Here is a 22,332-nt window from a genome sequence, read left to right on the forward strand (position 1 = left end):
AAAACAAAACATTTTTTTCTGTACTTTACTTCATTCTGATATCTGTAATGGATAAACTTTTTTGCAGTTTATTTTGTTCAGCACATTTCAGTAAATACTTTGACAGAAGTATAACCACATTGACAAGAGTGATGATGATCTGCAAAATATAACCATCAGTTGAAAGAGCAAGGTAACTGTATTTTAAATAAAGATGATGATGATTGTGGTAGTGGTAGTGGTGATGATGATGATGATAGTATAACAATAAAGAGATGATGTAGTTTGGCAGCAAAAACAAAACAACAACAACAACAAAAAAAAAGAAAACACCAAGTCTGTATTCAGGCGACTCGTTTCAAGTTTTCTCTTCAATTCTCACAAAGTTGTTGTATGATCTTTGGCAAGTCATGTATTCTTCCTGGATCTCAAATTCTTTATTTGAAAAAAAGAGGTGATGAACTATGAACTCTGAGCATAACTCTCAGTCTGTAATTCTATAATCCTATGAACTACTGATATTTATATAAATTTATGAAGTTTCCAAAAACTAAATTAAATATATGATCTCAGTTTGATGCCTGGAAAAGACAAGGCTTGGGGTTGAGGATAGGTGAAGGGCTATCCAATGAAAGGAAGGTTGAATGTCTTATATGACTCTAAAAGCGTTAACTAGAATTTCTGAGTAGATGATACATAAAGATAGATTTCAGATCAATATAAAGAAATTTTTCTTTATAATGAGAATTGTGGGATCTTAGAATTGGTTGCTGGAGAATGATACTGCTGTCCTTGGATATCTTAAAGTAGAGAACACATGACCATGTCAGGGATGTTATAGCAGTAATTACTGCTTCAGTATGAACTAAGTGATCTTTGAGAATACTTAAAAGGTCTAGTAGTTTGTAAATTTAGGAATAAAAAGATTTTTCTAGGCTATTTTCAGATTTTTTAGACTTTGATACATGAGCCCATATTCCTTATTTTCACAATGTTAAAACACTCACATTTTGATGGGATATCAGGTGTACAGACAAAATTATTTTAAAATATTCAAATTTAAAAAAAGAAAAATATGAGTTCATATTACCACAGTCTAAATCATAATTCACAATGTATCATTTTGATTGTAACAGTGAACTAGAAAGACTATAAAGTTGAATATAAAATTCTAATTAATTAGATTCTAAGTGATGACACAGAATACTGAGATTGAAAATACAAAAAGAATGGTCCCTAATGGGATCATACCTGATGGTATGAAATTAAGTTCTGGGGAAAAAACACAAAATGTGGAATAATGTTAAGTAAAATTTGAAACATCTTATGGAATGAAGAAAACATTTAAACAGGTTTCAAAATGATAGTAATTAAATTGAAAACAATTTGAGTCAAATAATAGGGATTTACTTTCAAGTCATTGAAATAAGTATATAAAAAGAATAGACTAAATTTTCAAAATATAGACTCAATAGAAACGCTGCTAGATGAGTGCCCTGAAGACATAAAATTCTGTGATTAAGATCTCTCCATAAGGACAGGTTAATATAAACTTGGAATAATGAGAACTGAACAAATAATAGTAAAAGAAAGTTGAATTGAGTGTATAAAAAAAAGGAGCAAAATCAGTATTCTAAATCAATATTAGCTGATCCTAGCATATAGAACTGGAAGGAAAACAACATAGGAAAGAAATACATACTGAAGACATTTGAGTCTAAGATAACAGAAAAAAAAACCCTAAAACAATGAGAATTGCATACACAATCATGTATGGTAAATTCAAAATTATATGAATCAGATTAGTGAGGACAGAAAATCTATAATGACTAAAAAAGGGTTGGAGATAATTTAAGTAGATAAAACATTATAAATGAATCAAGTATAATATAACCTCATCTGTGGATGTGGAGTGAATTATATCATAAATTGATACTAGCAGCTTCATCAAAAAGGTGTTCAGAATCAAAATTGTTGTCAAGATAAAAAGCAGAAATTGATATGATAGGCCAAACACTTATAGTTATACCTTTGACATGAAATCTAAGCAAAGAGAAAAGATTCAAATTGAATGAAGAATATGATTGCAGTAAGCTAACAAGGCAATACCATGATTTGGATTCCAGAAGTTCTTTTAGAAATACTGATTTTCAACTCTTTTCTCAGGGCCAAAGAGTTGGGAATTGTGGGGATGCCCATCAATTGAGGAGTTGCTGAATAAATTGTGTGTGATTATAATGCAATAGTATTCTACAAGAAATGATGAATAGAATTATCTCAGAAAAAAAAATGGAAAGTCCTCAATGAGCTCAAAGTAAAATGTACTGTGTACAAAGCAAGAGCAATGTTGTGAGATGATCAGCTGTGAATGACTTTACTATTGTCATCAGTACAGTGATCCAAGATTATTCTAAAGGACTCATGATGAAAATTACTATCCATACCCAAAGAAAGAACTGATTGTGTCTGAATACAGATTGAAGCATTTTTTTTTAATTTTCCTGAGGTTTTTTTGGGGGGTTGTCTATATTTTCTTTCACAGCATGAATTTTATGAAAATGTTTTGCATAACTTCACATGGGCTTCTCAGTAGTGCGGGATGAGAGAAAGGAAGAAACATCAAGTAAATGGGGGGGGGGGGAAAGAGAAATACTGTTTCTGAATATAGAATAGGAAGAAGTAAATTAAGAGATCCTGAGAAATTCACTCATATCTATAAGAAGCAAATAGCTACCAGAAAAGCCAACTTAAATAACAAAGTCAACAAAAAATGAAATTATTGAATTAAATTATGTACTCATAGAACTCTACAAACCTTTTCAGTCATTTTATAACAAAAGAATCAAGTCCATGCTCCCAAATGCTAAATATGCAAAGTGTTTGTAGTGCTACTATCAGATATCATATGTTAATTATACATTTGTTCTATTTTATTTAAATATGTCATTCCCCCTTGAATTATGAGAGAGAAAAAAAAGTAGTTCTCTAAAGAAGATTTTCTTTAACTTGGATTTGAAAACTTTTTTTTAATATTGCAGCTGTGTTTCATATAATTGGTTTTCTTTGTATGCTTTTGTACTTTATTTTATGCCACTAAAATTAATATTCCTCAAAATTGTATCAATGGGTAAGTCAATAAGGTACAAACAACAAGGTACAAAGCAATAACCCCCATTCTGGAAAGATTTCAAGGGGATTCCCAGCCAGACGAAACATCTGCTTTCCTACATCTAAACAAACCAAACCTGGGAAGGTTCGTGACTATTACTCTATAATTAATTCAATGATTATCGCAATCCAAGAAACAAATGAAAATATAAAGCATTTGCCAGGTCTGTATGGCTTCCTTCTTCTTCTTATTTACCATAACAAATCATGAAATTGCATATATCCTAAAATTGTATATATCCTTTGACCTAACATATTGCTAATATATTTATAATCTAAAGAGATTGAAGAACAAAGGAAAAACATATGTAAATATAACTTTATCTATACCTGTGTGTATGTATATATATATATAATATGTACAATATGTAAAATAAAAATACATTATATTACAATATTATATTAGGAAGAAATATATTCACATCTTTAAGACAGAAATGTGGTATTATGTGTGCATACAATGAAATAGTTTTGCAGTAGCTAAGAGATGGAAAATAAGATCCCATTAACTGAGTGATGGCTGAATAAATTATGGCCTAGATATGAAATGGAACACTATTATGCAATAGAAAATCACAGAATTCTAGGAAAACTTATATGAGTATATAAAGTGAACAGGAGAAATAGGATAATTTACATGATAGCAAAAAAATTAAAAAGAAAAAGAATCTCAATAGACTTGATAACACTGATCAACATGCTGACTAATCATGATTCTAGAAGACCAATGATGAAGTGTGCTAGCTGCTTCCTGTTAGAGATATGATGGCCTCAGTCTTAGTCAATGTGAAGCTTTGTTTTGCTTGATTATGAATATTTTCATAAGCTTGTTGTCATTGTTATTTTTTTCTTTTCAATGATTAAAAGTATGTATTAAAAAAATTTACTAATTAAACATATATTTCATTTTTAAGAGCACCATTATAATGACTGTGGCTTATAAATTATTCAATTTATTTATAAGATAAATTATATAAAGAAAAACACATGAAGAATTCCAGATGACCATTCAAATTAATTTAATGTAAGCTTTGATATCTAGTGAATTCAATGTAAGTAGATAAAAATAATGGGGGAAATATAGGTAAGCACATATTAGGAATAAGAATGAGACAGGCCAAGGAATTGTATACTACACAGAAGCCACACACTTCTATCTAATGAATAGATTGACATCAAGAATAGATCATGGACATAGTGAGAATTGAATCAAAGTAATTACATTTCAATAGATAGGAAAAGATTCATTACTTGTGTTCCCTGAATCAGCTATCCGCATATATCCACTTGTTTTAAGTTAATGCCTCCTGTTCTGAGAGCAGACTTAATATAAGAATGATAGAGGAAAGCAAAACAAAACAAGATAAAATACGCAACTGAAAAAATTCAATAGTACGTAAATTATTGATATCCAAATGTGGATATTGAACTTAGAGATGACATGGATACTAATTATAGTTAGTTTATACAGAAGTTTACCAGATAATAATCAAATTAACAAGGAGAGAAAAGGAAGAACTTTGGGAGAGTTGTTCAAAATACTTTATTCTGAAAATACTTTACTTAAAAACAGGAGATAGATACCAATCAAAAGGAACACTAGTTTAAATAAAATCTCATTTCTAAAGTATTCTTTAGGAACAGGGACTGGGCCATTAATTCATTAGGATAGGAAGCCTTTGAGTGAGCAAAGTCTCCTATTATAATATTAGAGAGTGAAACTTAAAACACTGAGCTACTTCTCCCAAGGCAAAGCTGTCAGTATGTATTATTGGTAGAAATTGAACTCATGTCTTTCTTACTGTTGCACCAGGTCTCTATCTGCTTTGCCCCACAGCTTCTAACAGAGACTGTATAACCCTAATATAAACAGTGCTTCTTTCAGGCCCATTAAGTGAATAGAATGTTATGAATGAGCAGTCATTGAAATAACATCTGTGAGAGACTGAGAGATAATAATTATGAGAACATCTTTCCTGAGGAGACTTGGAGATTTTGCGAGTCTTATGAGATGATCCTGTTCATTTCCCATCAGGCTGTACTAATCTTAATTTCAACATCATGGTCCAGAACATTTTTCATCCTGGAATATTATTTCAGTTCTGTCACTCACAAACTTATATGCATTGGATAGTCCTCCAGCCCCTGGGCCAATCCTCTGATAAAAGGATAGAGACCTCCTCTGAGAACTTCCATTTAAAGAGCCCACACAGTAAAGTCACTTCTTATTTTCCTGTCAAATTGCATCTTTCTGTCATTGCTTCTTGGCAGGTACTTTCTCCTCTTCTGCCCCTTTTCAAGTTCCCTTTATTGATCCACAACTCCCTGAGGACAGTGTCAATTTTCCCATTTCCTTTTATTTGCATTCCCAATGTCTAGCACATAGTAAGCACTTCAAAAAATGTTTGTAGATCAGTACTGTGAGAAAATCAAGTGTAAGAATTTTGCAGAAAACTTTATAGAGAGAAGGCATACTGAGGAGACTTGAGAGAATCTACTGTTATTTTGAAAGAATTGAAAATGAGATTGTGGGCCCAAATTTTTGAGAAATCAGCAGTTACAGTCATTGGCGGTGGAATTCTACTTAAGCAACTTCTACTTTATCTGTTTCCTAATACCAGAAAGAGGACATTTGCTGTGACCTTTATCGCCACCTGATTTACTTGGGGGAAAATAACCACACACATACACACACAAACTCATGTATGTTCTTGTATCATTTGCTATTATTAATAAATCAAGTAGGCAATAGCATTGCTATTTGTGTAAGTCTTGAACTTGAGACTGAGAGAAAGAAAAAAAATCATGAAAAGAGAAATTTATTCTATTTTTAAAAACTGGAAAAGAGTTGAAGCTCTTTTGACCATTAAGAAAAACCACAATTTGTGAGGAAATATAATAACATGCTCTTTGATTATTTTAAGTCAAGTGAGAAAATAAATAGGGCATTGAAAGGCAAAATTGCCTTGAAAAATTGTAAAACTCTCTTAGTGACTCAAAACTTCTCTAGGAAATAAATATCTATAATTTAATGTCAGCAATCTATTAGTGCATGTGGGATGTGAAATAATGATATCTAAAGAAATGAAAATAAAACATCTTATCAAATGTGAAAATATATAAAGTGTTTTACAAATCTGAAAGCACTATGGAATGCAGGCTATCATTAATTTTATAATATGTATCATGATATATGGGTATAATATAATTAATATTATGTCAATATAATTTTATAATAATATACTGTGATGAGATATATAAAATTGCAATTATGTAATTATATTAATGCAAATATAATTATATATAGTGACGAAATATTTTAAGAAAATAGAAAGGCTCATATTCAGCATTTATTAGTTTCTTAAATATTACAAATAAGGAACTTCAAAGCAGAATAGGAGCAAAAGATTATGTGAAATGTATCCTAGAACAAAATAAATATATTAGCTATTGGGCAAAAGGTAAAGGTTAAAAAGGTAGTGACCCAAGAGCCAGATATAGTTTTGTGCTATCAGTGAAAAGTACAAAACTTATCCAGTAGGGTCTATGGATAACATGTTTAATTTATGAATTCGATTTGGTTGTTATCCTTCATTCTCAAAGAGGGCCAAAATGATAACTATGTTAGAGTCAAGTTATTGTGTCCAACTGTGACTGATAGACCAATATCAGCTTGGAATATTCTATTAAATGTTGGAGACAAGTAGTTCCTATGAACACCTGGGGTGCCTTCTCTAATTTTGTGCATCTCATATTTCTTCTGAATTCATTCAATTCTGCTTTGTTCATAGATGGCACAGCACCTTCTCTGATGAGGGCATGCCATACTGGGCAGTCTAATATCAGTGTCTTCCATGTCATACAATCAATTTTATAGTTCTTAAGAGAGATTTTGATAGTGTCCTACATTGCTTTTACTGACCACCTCGTGAGCACTTGTTCTGTGTGGGTTCTCCATAGAATAATATTTTTGGCAAGTGTCCAAAAAGATTATTTTTGTGTACATTATAAGCTGTAATGTACATCATTGTAGGGAACTTCCAAATTAGTGATGTTTAATTATTTGCAAACAAAACTATTTCACAAATAAGCCTGTTAAAATATAAATCATTGAAATTTGAACATTCAAAAATAGAGAAACAGTTACTGTGGGAGGAAATGAAGTCTCCCCCACCCAATTGTTCAAGATGTTTTTGAATAACTTCTTAACCACGATTCTATGGAAGTACATTTTTGATTCTGGTAAAATTTGGACTAGATAACATCAGATTCAACTAAATAAACATTCACTAAGTGCTTGTAATCTTCAAGGTACTGCACTAGGCTCTAATAATACAAATATAAAAACAACACAAACTAACAAAACCACCAAATCTCTGTCCTTAAGGAGCTAATCTTTTATTGCTGGTGAACTGATAAATAAAATAGGGAGGTATAGGTGACATAGTCAAGAGAAAGTTGGCTTTATAGAAACTATGTATAAATAAATACACACTTTCTGTGAAATAAATATAATGGCATAATAGGAAAGACTTTAAACTGAAGTCAGTGGAAATGTGTCCTGTGAAACAAATTAAAGCAGAAGATGAAATTTTCTTTCTAGGGAAAAATTAGCCAATTTGGTTAGCACATTCTACAGGCAAAATAATGTGGTCATTATTATTAACCAACAGTAGATAATAAATACCTACCATCTTTCAGGCATTATGTTAAATGATGTTTTGAAAGTAAACTAGATATGGAGTCAGAGAATCTGATTTTAAAGTACATTTTTACCATTTCCTGGGACTTTAGGCAAGTAACTTAAGCTCTGTAGTCCTCAGTTAGCTATGTGTAAAAAGAAGGGATTGGACTACATGGTCTATTTGGTGCCTTTGGTCTCTAAATTCATCATCTGATAAGTAATCATTTCCCTCTCAGATGCTCTCCTGCATATCATCGTGGTGTCCAGAATCTCATCATCCTTTAAGGTAACATCAGCACTGAAATCCATGCATCTTTAATGTCTTCCTGCTCTTCCCTTTACATTGGTTGGTGAAAGTGGAAGGCAGACATTTGAGAGATTTTCCCAGATTTTCCATTTAGGAGGGTACCCAAGACACCTTAGCACAGTGGCTGGTAAATAGTAAACACTTAATATATTTATTAACTTACTATAGAACAGAAATTTCTAACCTTTTCTGTTACATAATACATACATTTTTACAAACACAAACTTTTTTTTTGGTGGTCTGGTGAAATCTATGGATTCCTTCTTAGGATGTCATTAAGTGTTTAAAATAAAATACATGGAATCACATAGAAAGACAAACACTAGTGAAAATAAAGATATATCTTTTGCCATCCAAGCTCACAGGACTTCTGGAATCCAATTACAACATCAAGTAAGAATTTTCTTGTACCACTATTTCTAGAAACAAGAAAGATATACCAATGTGTCAATATATTCTGTGATTGAGCTGGCTGATTTTTTTCCTGTCGTGTTAACACAGGCCATAGATTCTACTCCCAGTGGTTCTCTTTCATCATTCATTTAAGCTTAAGTTCAATATCTAAATTAATCTAGAAGAAAAAAATTTTGGTTTCCTAGATAATACTCAGTAAAACTGGGAAAAACACCAGCCAGATCTCTAGTCTCCATGATTGACAGTTAAAATTATGACAGTATCTAAGCATCTTGAAACTTTTGGACTTCAACCTTGATAAATAACATAGGGAGGTATATGGGAAATAGCCCCATAAAAAAACTTGGTCTTAGAGCCAAGAGGACCTGAGCTCCAATCTAATCTTTGACACTATTGGCTACGTAACCTTAGGTAAATCTTCTAATCTCCTCACTCCTTTTCTCATTTCTTCATCTGTAAAATAGTGTTTGTCTATTGGGTTTGTATCCCAAAGAGACAACAAAAAAAAAAAAGGAAAAGAACCCACATCTGCAAAAACCTTTGTAGCAGCTCTTTTTGTCATGTCATGGAACTGGAAATTGAGTGGATGCCCATCAGTTGGGGAATGGCTGAATAAATTAGTGTATAAGAATATAATGGATTATTACTGTGCTGTAGAAAATTATGAACAGGCTGAATTCATAAAAGCCTAGAAAGACTAACATGAACTGATACTGAGTAAAGTGAACAAAATTAGAGGAATATTGTACACAGTAATAACATTATATTATCAAATATAATAGACTTGACTCTTTTTAACAATGAGGTGATTTAGGTAATTCCAAGAGACTTGAAATGGGAAATTCCATCCTCTTACAGGGAGAGAGAACTATGGAGAAAGAATATGGATTTCATAATATTTTCCATTTTTTGTTTGTTTGGTTTTTTCCTTTTGGTCTGATTTTTCTTGCACAACATGACAAACATGGAAATATGTTTAAAATAACTGTACATTATCTTGCAGTCTTTGGGAGGGAAGAGGTGAGGGAGGGAGAAAAATTTGGAACGCAAAATCTTACAAAAATTAATGTTGAAAATTATCTTTACATGTTTTGGGGAAAATAAAATACTATTAATATTTTTTTTAAATAAAGTCTTTGACTGACTTTCTTACTTTAAATCCAAGATCTTAACCCCTCATCTTCCAAGATGAGGAAGTTTTACAAAGCCCACATAGTTAGGAAATGTTAAAATTAGGATGTGAATCAAATTTGGGTCTCTTATTTCTACAAAGTTGTTTGAACTTCTGTCAAATTGGATGTTTATTTTTGTTCACTAAAGAAATACTGAGTAAACTGGCAGTTTACTTAATAAGAATATCCAAACATAGATGTAAGTGTTCAACTAATGACTTAATATCATCTGTACATAGGAAAGTTAATGATTCTTATTAAAACAATAAATTAACAAATGATACTCTCGGCATTGGAAATTTCATGACACTTTACTTGGTGTAGGGAATCCAAAGGAATAATTCTTCTGCTGGGAAAAAAATGGTTAACTACTTATAGGAAGGAGAGTCATTAAAATCAATTTTCATTTCTTTTCTTTTTGGTGAGGTAATTGGGGTTAAGTGAATTGCCCAGCATCACACAGCTAGCAAGTGTTGCCCCTAATCTTTGTTTTCGACTGCAGCCTCAAGGTGAAACATGTAAATAGTGGCCAATTCTGTTATCCTTTCTTCTGGGGTTGCCACTGCTTAGTGGCCTATGGTCCTCAAATAATGGAGGAAAGAAGGAACATTTTTTCCCTGTAAGAAGACAGTTGGAAGATATCCAAGACCACAATTACTACTGAATGCAACACAGAGGTCAATTCCTATTGATGCTCGGTTGATTATATTTTTATCCATACTGAACAACTAGATGTTCTTGATATGTTTGTTATCCCTCTGCTCTGAGCTCTGAGTCTTCATGATGACCCCCCAAGTGTTTCAAAGGTATCAACCTGCCTCTGGCTCTAGCTTTCACATTCAAAGATAAAAGAAGTTCGAACTCCAAGTTGCTTATTAAAGGTATCACAATTCTGACCCTTATGAGTCAGAATATTTTATTTATTTACTTTCATTTCTTCTTATAGGGTAATGTAGCTATTCTCAGGCCCCATATGGAGTACTGTGTTCAGTTCTGTGAGCCACAATTTAAGAAAGGTACTGGTAAGGTTGAAAATATCTAGAAAATAGTAACTAGGGTGATGAAGAGTCTTATATTTGTATTTTATAAAAAGATCAGTTGCTTATACTAGGAATGCTTAACAGATAACAGAAGATCTAAAGATTCATTGATGAATTGGGGTGAAAAAGGTGGGATAGGTGATAGCTGTTTTCAACTTTTTGAAAAGCTGTCATTTACTTAAGCCAGGATTCACTATAAGGTCACAAAGCTTAAGAGCTAGAAGAAACTTTAAAGATTTTAGATGAAGAAAGTTCAAAGAAGGTTACCTGATTTTCCCAATATCCTATAGGCAGGAAGTAGCAGAGATAGATCTTGAATTTAAGTTTTCTGATACCAAATCAAGCTCTTGTTACCAAGAACTACTTTCTTTGATTGTTCCTAGAAGGCAGAAATTGGATCAGGGTAGTTCCTTTGTAATGAGTGCTGGATTGGGAAGTTGTAAGGAGGTTTATTTTGGCTGTAAGGAAATGTAAGGAAACAAACAACAAATACAAATCATCAGAACTACCCAAAAAAAGAGTGGGCTACTGAGGGAAGCAGTGGGTTTCTCTTATTAGAAGTAATAAAACAAAAGCTCAGTGATAACTTGTTGAATATGTTATAGGGAGAATTCTTCCTCTTTTTCTTGTTCTTTTCCTCCTCCTCTTTCTATTTATGATATCACTCTTTATGTTTAAATAATACAATCATTTTGACCTTATTTTCCCTTGATTACTTTGGGAAACAGACCTAGCAGTAGTATTGCTGAGTCAAAAGGTATAATCAATTTTATAACTCTCTAGGCATAATTCTATAACATTCTCCAAAATTGTTGGATCAGTTCACAATTCCACCAACAGTATATTTATGTCCCAATTTTTGATATACCCTCCATTTGTCATTTTCCTTTTCTATCATTTTAACCAATTTAATTGGTGTGAGAAGATATCTCAAAGCTGTTTATATTTGCTTTTCTCTAATTAAAAATGATATAGTGCATTTTTCATAGTTTTGATATTTTATTTTAAAAGGAAACTGTCTCTTGATTCCTTTACAATTTATCAGTTGGGAAATGATTCCTATATTCATACATCTGACAGTTTTTTATATATTTAAGATGAGATGTTTATCCAAGAAACTGTGTATTAACCCTCCCTCGCCAATTTTTTTTTTTTTTTTTTTGCTTTCTTTGTGATTTTGGCTACATTGGTTTTACTTGTGCAAAACTTTTTAAATGAAAACAATCCAAATTTTATTTTTACATTTCACAATATTCTCTATTTCTTGTTTATGCATAGATTCATGGGGCGTATTATCTATCATATGTCTTTTGGTGAAATAATTTTTCACCATTCTTCTCTTTTCCATCTTCTCCAAGTGCATTCCTTCTTCTTCTGTGTATATGAGATCATCCCCATATAATCCAATCATTCCTGTACACTCTCTGTGGAGTTCTTTTCATTGTTCTAATAATAAAATATTTCTTAAAAGTATGCTCTTCACACATAAGAATCAAAAACATTTAGCTTTATTAAGTTCCTGATTGTTGCTTTTTCATGTTTACCTTTTGATACTTCTTTTGTCTTGTATTTATAAGTCAAATTTTCTATTTAGCTTTGACTTATTCTTCAGCAATACTTGAAAATCCTCTATTTGCATAAATGTCCATTTCCCCATGGAAGATTATAATCAGTTTTGTTAGGTAGATTGTTCTTGAATGTAATGGTGTTCCACTGTCTTAAAAAAAAATCATACTACAAGCCCCTATCTCCTTTATTGGGCTAGCTACTAAATCTTGGATGATACCAACTCTGGTTCCATGGTCTTTGTATAATTTCTTTCTAGTATTTGTATAGTTTACTTCCTTTTTGATCTGGAAGCTCTGAAATTTGGGAATAATATTCCTGAGAGTATTCATTTTTGGATCTCTTTCAGGTGTTGATCAGTTTCAGCTTTTAATTTCTATTTTGCTTTCTGGAAACTAGGGCAGCAGGGCAGTTTTCTATTATAATTTCTTGAAATATGACATCTAGGCTCTTTTTATTATGGCTTTTAGATAGTTAAATAATTTTTAAATTTTTTCTCCTTGATCTATTTTCCAAGTCAGTTTTGCAAATAAAACATTTCAATCTAACTATTTTGTAGAGCAATTTAGAACCAAAGAACTATAAAATTGTGCATACCCTTTGAAGCAGTTTCACTACTGTGTCTGTATCTCAAAGAGATAAAAAAGGGAAAAGAATTCATATGTACAAAAATTTTTGTAGCAGCTCTTTTTGTAGTGGAAAAGAACTGGAAAGTGTGTGGATGCCCATCATTTGGAAACTGGATGAATGAGTTATTGTATATGAATGTAAGAGAATTTTATTGTTCTTTAAGAAATAATAAGAAGTCCAATTTAAAAAAAAAACCTAGAAAGACTTATTTGAACTGACGTTGAGTGAAGTGAACAAAGCCAAGTGAACATCATACACAGTAAGATTAATGTGATGATTAATTGTGGTGGACTTTAGTCTTCTCAACTATGCAGTGATTCATGGCAATTCCAATAGACTTGAGATGGAAAATGTTATGAAAAGGAAAATGCCAATCATGCCAGTGAGGGAACAATGGAGACTGGACCAAAACAAAATATTTTCATCTTGATCATGATTTTTTTTCCATTTTGGTCTAACTTTTCTTGTATAACAATAATGGAAATATGTTTTAAAAGATAGCACATATTTAACCTATATCAGATTGCTTGCTGTCTTGGTGAGAAGAGAGGGAAGGGATAAGGGAGAAAAAAAATGAAACACAAAGTTTTACAAAAATAAATATTGAAAAATTTACATGTATTTGGAAAGATAAAATAATATTGAGCAAAAAAAGATGAAACATTTCACGTTTTCTTCTTTTTTTCATTCTTTCACTTTACTTTATGGATTCTTGATGTATTATGAAGTCATTAGCTTCCTTTGATCAATGACAATTTTTAAGGAATTATTTTTTTCCATGAACCTTTTTTATCTCTCTTTCAATTTGGGCAGCTAGATAGTTCAGTGGATAGAGTGTTGGCCCTGGAGTCAGAAAGATTCAAGTTCCTGACTTCATATGTGGTTCAAGTCTCAGATATTTACTAGATATGTGGCCTTGGGCAAGCCACTTAACTCTGTGTTAGTTTCTCTATAAAATGAGCTAAAGAAGAAAAGGACAAACTAGTCCAATTATCTTTGCAAAAAAAAAAAAAACATCCCAAATGGGGTCAAAAGGAATAGGACAATTGAAACAAGTGAACAACTTTTTAAGGGGTTTTATTTTGTTAGGGAGTTTTTATTCCTCCTTTATCACTTCACTAATTCTCTTTTCAAAGATGTTTTCTTAATTTTTTGTGCTTCACTTAATGACTTGTTAATTGTATTTTCATGATTTTCTTACATTGCTCTTATTTATTTTTCTCTCTATCTCTCTCTCAATTGATCTTCAAAGTCACCTTTTAGATCTTCCAAAAATTTTAATCCCAATCACCACAGTAGCTTTGAATAGTTGGATTCATTTTTTGTTCTTTGTTCATTTTTTCCAGCATGTATATTAACTTTTAATTTTTTGTTGAAGTTGATCTTTGGCCCTTGAATAGGAATTAGGTAAGTCACTTTCCCAAAATTCAGGGTTTTTTTGTACTAATGAGTTCATTGTTCTGGGGATTTAGAAGTTTTCTGTGCTTCTAAGTCATGTGAGCCAATGAGAGTTGCTCTCAGTCTATGTTCTGATCATTACTGAAGAGCGGCCTCTGATCCCTTGCAGCTAAAAGTAATAACTTATCCTCAAATTCCCCTGCTCCCTAGGAACAGCAAGAACTCCTCTAGTATCTGAAAATAGGACTTGAAAGTAGCTATGGTCTTGCTCCCAAAACTAGCATAGAAGTCCCCTGCAATTTTTTTCTGACCACTTGCCACATCCTTTTTGCAGTTCTGGTATGAGCAGCTGCTGCTGCTCCTGCTGTTGCCACCTCTAAGATCAATGGCTAGTATTGTCACCATGTGGATTCTAGTTAAGTCCCTGTTCTTTTGTTTCTGACCTCCTAAGTTTTCTTAGATTGGAAAAATGCCTCTCTTTGAACTTTTTTTGGGCTCTTACATTCCATAATTCTATTTGAGGAGTTATTTTAAAGTTGCTCAGAATGGAAGTTTAGGAGATTTAGCTAATTCCTTTACTCTACCATCTTGGTTCTACTCCCAGAAGTTTTTGATCTCTCTACCTGTTTGTTGTCCTTTGTTCTCCAAGAGGACCAAAATTATATCTCTCTGTTGGAATCAAGGAACAGTGTGTCCAATTGTGGCTGATCAGATCTGGAAGGATCTACCCCAAGTCAGACAAAATATCCACATGAACATTTGGAGTGGAGATGAATCTAAATCTGGGCATTTCATTTTTAAGCTCCTGCAATTGTGCTTCTTTCAGAAAGCAGAAGACTTTGATGTCCTTTGCCAGGATCTCTCATGTCATACAATCAATCTGAAGTTAAAGAAACTCCTTTAACCTCCGCTATCTCAATTTCTTCATCAATAAAATGCCGTCTTCTGAGATCTATTGCAGTTGTAGATCAATGTTTCTGGAAACACACAGTCATCTCTAATATTAAAGTAGATTAAATATTTTATATCACCAAGTCAAATATTATCTAGATCAACTGTTTCCCTTTTAAACTGAGGTAAATGAAAAGGGGGATGTCACATTATTTGTCAGTAGTTTCTCAGAAAAAGAAGACCCTAATCCATGCTTGAGTCCGAGTGTAGTCTGTCTGTACTCTCCTGAGTTGGGAAAAAATGGTTTGATTTTTCTGGCAGAAGTATTTTTCCTCCCTCAAACTAGTATGTGCCAACCGTAGAGGGCAGTCCAGAATAGTAAAGCACCCACAAAAGGGGTTAGTTCTTCTATCAGTGAGTCTGTGAACTGTTTGCTTTTGAATCTCATTCTTTTCCTATATTCCCTACGGTGCCGCCAAGCAGTCGAGCCAAATTTAAGCTGCAAACCTGAGCTGGGAGTGTAAAATAAATTTTGATGAAGTCATTGGCATGAATGTTTCTTTTTCCAGTCTTTTCAAATCATTTCACCTGCTGCTGACTCCAGGTAAAATGAAATCCCTAGTCTTCATTTTTATTGAAACTTTCAGCCAGTCACAGATGGAAAATATTTGAGTCAGACAACATTTTAGACTGATTTGGTGTATTGTCACTTAGGTTTTGCTATTTATGATGATGGTGATGATGATGATAATTAGCAACAGTAGCAGCAACAAATAATAGCATGTATTTATGTATCACTTTATGGTTTGAAAATTACTTCCTATATATCATTGCACTTCCATTCTTTAAATTTTTAGCCCTCCTCATATTCTATTATTCAATGACATTAGCCTCCTTTCTCTTGGAGTAGTCCACTTCCATATTTAATGATTTTTCATGGATTTTCCACCATACCCAGAATGTTCTTCCATCTTAGTTCCTCCTTGTGGTTTCCCTTACTTCATTCAAGACTCAAATCAAATCATGCTTTTGGCAGGAGGCCTTTTCTAATGTTAGTTCTTTCCTTCTGAAATTTTCTCCAATTTGTTTTGCATATATGTTCTTTTTTCAATAGAATTTTACTTCTTTATATATTTTAAAGATAATTTCCAACATTCATTTTTGTAAGATTTTGTGTTCCAAATTTTTTTCTTCCTCTCTCCTTTACCCACCCCCTCTGCAAAAGAGCAAGCCAATCTAATATAGTTTTATCATATTTGTATGATAGTTTTATTATATGTTTTACCATATGATAATTTGATATGATAGTTTTATATGATAAAACATATGAAACATAATACTATATGAAATATGATAGTCTTAAACATATTTCATGTTGTCAAGTTCTCATATTGTCATGTTGTGCTAGAAAAATCATAACAAAAAGGAAAAAAGCACAAGAAAAAAAAGCAAACAAATAAACAACAAAGGAAAAAAATTACTATATGATCTGTGTTCAATCTCCCTAGATCTTAGATCTCTTTCTGGATGCAGATGGAATATATTATTCCAAGTATGTGGAATAATTCTGGATCACTATATTATTTAGAAAAACTAAGTCTATCATAATTGATCACCACATAATTTTGATGTTACTGAGTATAATGTTCTCCTTGTACTGCTGACTTCACTCAGCTTCAATGTAAGTCTTTACAGGCTTTTCTAAAATCAGCCTGCTTATCATTTCTTATAGAACAATAAGATTCCATTACATTCATATATCATAACTTATTCATCCATTCCCCAATTGATGAGCATCCACTCAATTTCCAATTCCTTGCTACTATAAAAAGATTTGCATATCTCTTATAAGACATTGCTATCATCTCTTCTGTCTGGATAATTGCATTTGTATCATTTATGATAATTTAAGGTTGTTCTACAGCATTTTTTTATTATACTACTAATGGCCTTTCAATACTATTATGTTATTAAGCCAGAGTTGTAAGACCTTCCAAAGATATTACTCCAAATCTTCACTTTATCAGTGAGGGAAACTTAAACCTAGTGTGATTAATGATTTGAACAGGATCATAGAGGTAATAAATGGCAAATCTCTGATTTTATGATTCTGAATTCCTTGCTTTTTGTCTCTTCTTTTCTTTTCTCTAAAACACACTGCAATGTACTCTAAGGAGTTCTGGAATAATGCCAGAAAGAAACAGAAAATAATAAACCCTGATCTATAGGTTCACCGAAAACCAACATCAGTAAATGAAAGACTAGCAAAAATAAGACCTACATAAATAAACTGATTTTGTACTTGAGATTTATTTTTCCAATGTAGGCAATTCTCATTAAACAAACTCCTCCCACAATTGCAGGTCAGGGAAGCCTGGGGTAATTTAGTTTGACACTGTTCTAAAAGGAAAGACAATAAGAAGTTTCTTGGCTTACCCATGGTCACATAGAATAAGAGACATTTTAAGTCAAGGGTTATTTACCATAACACAATCATTCTATGCACTATGAAAAGTGACTCTCAAAATATTTTATATTGGATTAACTGGAGGCTATCTATAAATCTAAACTGAATCCTTAAAATGATGTTACTTTGAAAGAGAAAGAAAATAGCAGCTTATGTTGAAAAGTAACCAGATAAAGGGGTAAAATAGCAACAACTCAGGAATCTGAATTTGAGCACATGGGTTTACATCCAGACAATGAAACTTTATACCTATAAAAATTGGGGGCAACTCAATTTTACTCTTTTGGACTCAGTTTCTTCACCTGCAAAATGTAGGAATTGGGCTAGATGACTGACCTTCAAGGCTCCTCCTAGTTCCCAAAATGAATACCCTTTTTTATCATAAACACATGTAAGCATTACAAAGCAATTTGCTGTAGGAGATCCTAAGGGAAGCTCATCAGAGAGTAAGTGATGTTTGAGTTAGGTTTTAAAAGGTGGGTGGGAATTTAATGGGTGATTCAATACTAGAATCAAGAAGATTCATCTTCCTAGTTCAAATCTGAAACTCATTGTGTGACTCTAGGATAGTCATTTGACTCTGTTTACCTCATATGCTTCATCTATAAAATGAGCTGGTGGATAAATGGCAATTTATTGCCACTTCAGAAAACCCCAAATGGGGTCATGAAATGTTGAACATGACTGAAAATGCCCATGTCAATAGGCAGTGACAGGAAAACAGGGTACCCTGAAGTATTTTATTCAGAAAGACATATGGTGAAGAACTTTAATGAACATCAAATCCCTTAATTTCATAGATTTGGAAACTGAGGCACAAAGTGATTAATTTAAATGTGCAGAGTCAGATGGACAGCTTGTAATTATCAAAGGCAGGATTTGAATTCAGATCTTCCTGACCCCAAATTTTATACTGCATCCTCACCTTTTCGGCACTTACTGGATAGTGCAGGAAAAATGATAAAGGTGTATCTAGACAAAGCAACAACTATATTGTCTTTATATTTCTCTCTTGTACCAGTAAGGGGTCAAGGCTAATAGGTTCAAGAAAATGATTATTGATTTTGAAAGCAACTCGATTCCTTTTTGTCAGTTGTAATTAGATATATAATTCATTTGGCATTTGCTAGATTGGGAGACAGGATTTGACAGTCCATACAAGAGGTTGTGCAAAGTAAGTGGGCCACAGGGATTCCTTTATTTCAGGGCTTATAAAAACAACATTGAATGACAGAAAATTTAGATTATTAAAGAGTTGACATCTCTCTGCGCAGGTCCAGATTAATAAACCACATTTTAGGTTCCTGCTACATACAAAGGAAACAGAACCCCAGTTTTAATTAATGATCAGGCTGACATCTTCAGGGCCTGTGAAGTGAGAATCCAGGATAAACCATTGAGCCTGGGGGTAAAACCCAAGCACCATAAACAGTCTTGGAGTGAGAGCTAACAGCAGGCAGCCCCTGGAGACCTGACAATTTCCCTGCCTGTTTCTGAACTTTCATTTTCCCTGCCTTGTTATTAAGGGTGTCATGAGCCTTGGATGTCTTCCCGCTGCCGCCCCACAGGGAAACATGTTCCTTTCTCCTGTTCTTAAATGAGAACGAGAGAGGAGCTGAGCAGCATCAGAAGCAGCAGCAGCCCAGAAAGAAAGGGTAAGTGGCTTTCTCACCAATCTAAGTATGTCCCTTGGGGGCCCTGAATTCCAAAGGAGAGAGGGAGCAGCCTAACTAGTAGCTTTAAAGAATGGCAAGACTTCAGGGAGTATAAACGTGGACCCTTGAAAGGGAACCCGGAGATCTACAGGCCCAATTTACACTGTTTTCAGGGCATTTGATAGACTTTGGGGTAGAACACAGCCCTGAAAAGTGAAATGATTTGACCAGGGTTATATGGCTATCAGTGAAAATTACGATCTTTCCCACTGCACACATTCCATTTTAATGTTGCTATCCAACTAGCAGGACCAACCAATATGGCTCTGAAAGAAAAGGGAAAGAAATGGAGATAAGTATGGCAAAAAAGTATTGACATCACTTAGTTCTCCAGCCCAAGAAATTATGATTTTTTCCCACTTATTCAAGTGAAACATGATAAAGACAGAACTACTCTTCTGATCTGACATCTCTGATACGTTTAACATGATTCCATAAAATCATATGAGTCAGATTTTGAGAAAAGTTCAGATATCATTGGAAAAGTAACGGTGTAATGGAATCCATACAGGATTTGGCAACAGGAAGTCCAGGTTGGAGTCTTAGCTCTAATATTTCCTAAGTATATGACTACGAAGAAGCCATTTTGGAACTTTGACCTATGCTTTCTTCATATTTAAAATGAACATCATAGTAATTACTAGATCTACTTCCCAGTTGTGACTCTGGGCCCAAGGTTCTATTCTCTAGAGCACCTAGATGTCTAACATGCACATAACCTGTTCTACTAGAACTCTGTATTATATAGTTGCTAACACTGAATTAAAAATGTTGAAATGAATTGATCAATTCCTCATAAATAATAATAACATATTAATATAGCAGTGATCCATGAGATCAGTTGTGTGGATATGCTTCAGACCAGTGGAGATTCCAATCAATGCATGTACCAATCATTTGATTCCTGGCCATCTTCTGGGACCCTTGTCCTTTGCTTCCCTTTAGTTTTCTGCAGAAGAATCCATTAAAGAGTGCTGAGGTCTTTTCTTGAAATCTCTTGACATTTTAATGATGCCAGAGGAACAGAAGGGTTGTCTATCAGTTTTGTTTTACACAAACTTTGTGCCAAGTTTATCTTTTTTTTTTAATCATGTATTTCTTTGCTGAATTTCTTTATACAGCCATGTGTGAAATATGTGGTATTTACACAGTACTTTGAAATGTATCATGATCATGGTGAGATTGGTAGGGTAGCATGGTATATCAGAAAGAAACTAGCCATGGAGTAAGAGATTTTAGATTCCTTTACCACATTTGACTTGGACCCTCTATGACCTCTGCCAAATCATTTAACCACAACTGGCATTATTTCTCATCTTCAAACTAAAGCATTTGGATTATATAGTTTCTAGCTCTTTTAGAACTGTCTGATAGTTATGATCTCATTTGAACTTTAAAACACCACTGTTTTAGGAAGATATATCTATTATTATTCTCATTTTTATATGGGAAGAAGCCTAAATACAGATTGTTAAGTGATTTATTCGTGAATAAACAGTATGCCAAAGGAAAGAGTTAACATTTGAGCTTCCTCATGTCAAGTTATCTATCTGTTATTATATTGCAGTCTTTTGTCTTTTGGATGAAGATGGGAAAATTTGAAAATTTAAATGATTTGCCCAATTTAAAAATTGGAATCTAAAACAAAATTAAGGCAAATATAATAAGAAATGTAGACCAAAAGAAGTTTCCCAATAGAATGATATTCAAATATATTAAATAATTCTCAAATAAAATCCAATGAAATTTGTCTCATGCCATGGATGCACACATGTACATGTGTGAACTTATACAGGTATCTTTATATCAATGTATCTATGTATTACATATGCCTTTCTGTGTATGTGCATATATATATTGTGTACATGCATATATGCACATACATAGAGAGAGGCAAAAGTAATGTGTATATGCATATATACATACATACATACAATTTATGTGTATATGGAGGGGTGGTAACAAAGTCATGCTTTCTAGTTCAAATATTAGAAGCAAGTACATATGCTTTAATAAAGTGATGATTAAGCAATAGTGGTGCATGAATTTCTGGACTTTACAAATTAATGAATATAAGGAATGGGGAAACATTTAAATTTGTACTAGCAAGAAAGGAGAACCAAGAAAAAATACACAGTATGGCTACAATAAGATAAATGAAAAACAAAAACAAACCAAAAAATCAGAATAAAAAAATCACCACCAGATTCACCAAAAAAACAAAACAAACAAAAAACCTCTTAATTCAGTAAAATTATAATTACCGATTTGGATCCTATAAACAGAGATGAGGAAATGTCTATTGATTTTGCCCAGATGGGAGTTTATGGCTATGTAGCAAAGTATACACAGTATCAGGCTTTGCTATGTTCCTTAGTTTTGCTGAACACTCTCTCTCTCATTTTCAAAAAAGGAATGAAAGGAATTGATTTAAAATAGATACAATGATAGATAAATCTATCTATAGATAGATAAAAATAATAGAAAAATAAAATAATAACTTATTTATTTACTTATATGAAAAAGAAACTGAAACTCAGATCTTTTGACTTTAAGGATGGAATTCTACCCAGGATATAGCATTACTTCTCACCTAGAAACTCAATCTGTCTTGCCCTATTTAATCATCTTTTTACTGAAACGTTTTTTCTCCCCTCATTTGTAGAATGCAAGCCACTTGGAAGAAATGGGCCTTATTTTTCTACCATTATTTATACTAAAATTAAAATGATTACAAATATGATATATTCTGTCTACGATAAAAACTCATATGACTAATACTTATGTAAACACTACTTCTGATAGCAACTACCTATCCATTAGATTTACATAATATATGTTTCCCCAATCTAACTCTTAGGTCTTCTATATTGGCCTTGCAAAAATTTTGAAAGAATTTTA

Source organism: Sarcophilus harrisii, chromosome 6, assembly GCF_902635505.1.
Source record: "Sarcophilus harrisii chromosome 6, mSarHar1.11, whole genome shotgun sequence".
NCBI lineage: Eukaryota > Metazoa > Chordata > Mammalia > Dasyuromorphia > Dasyuridae > Sarcophilus > Sarcophilus harrisii.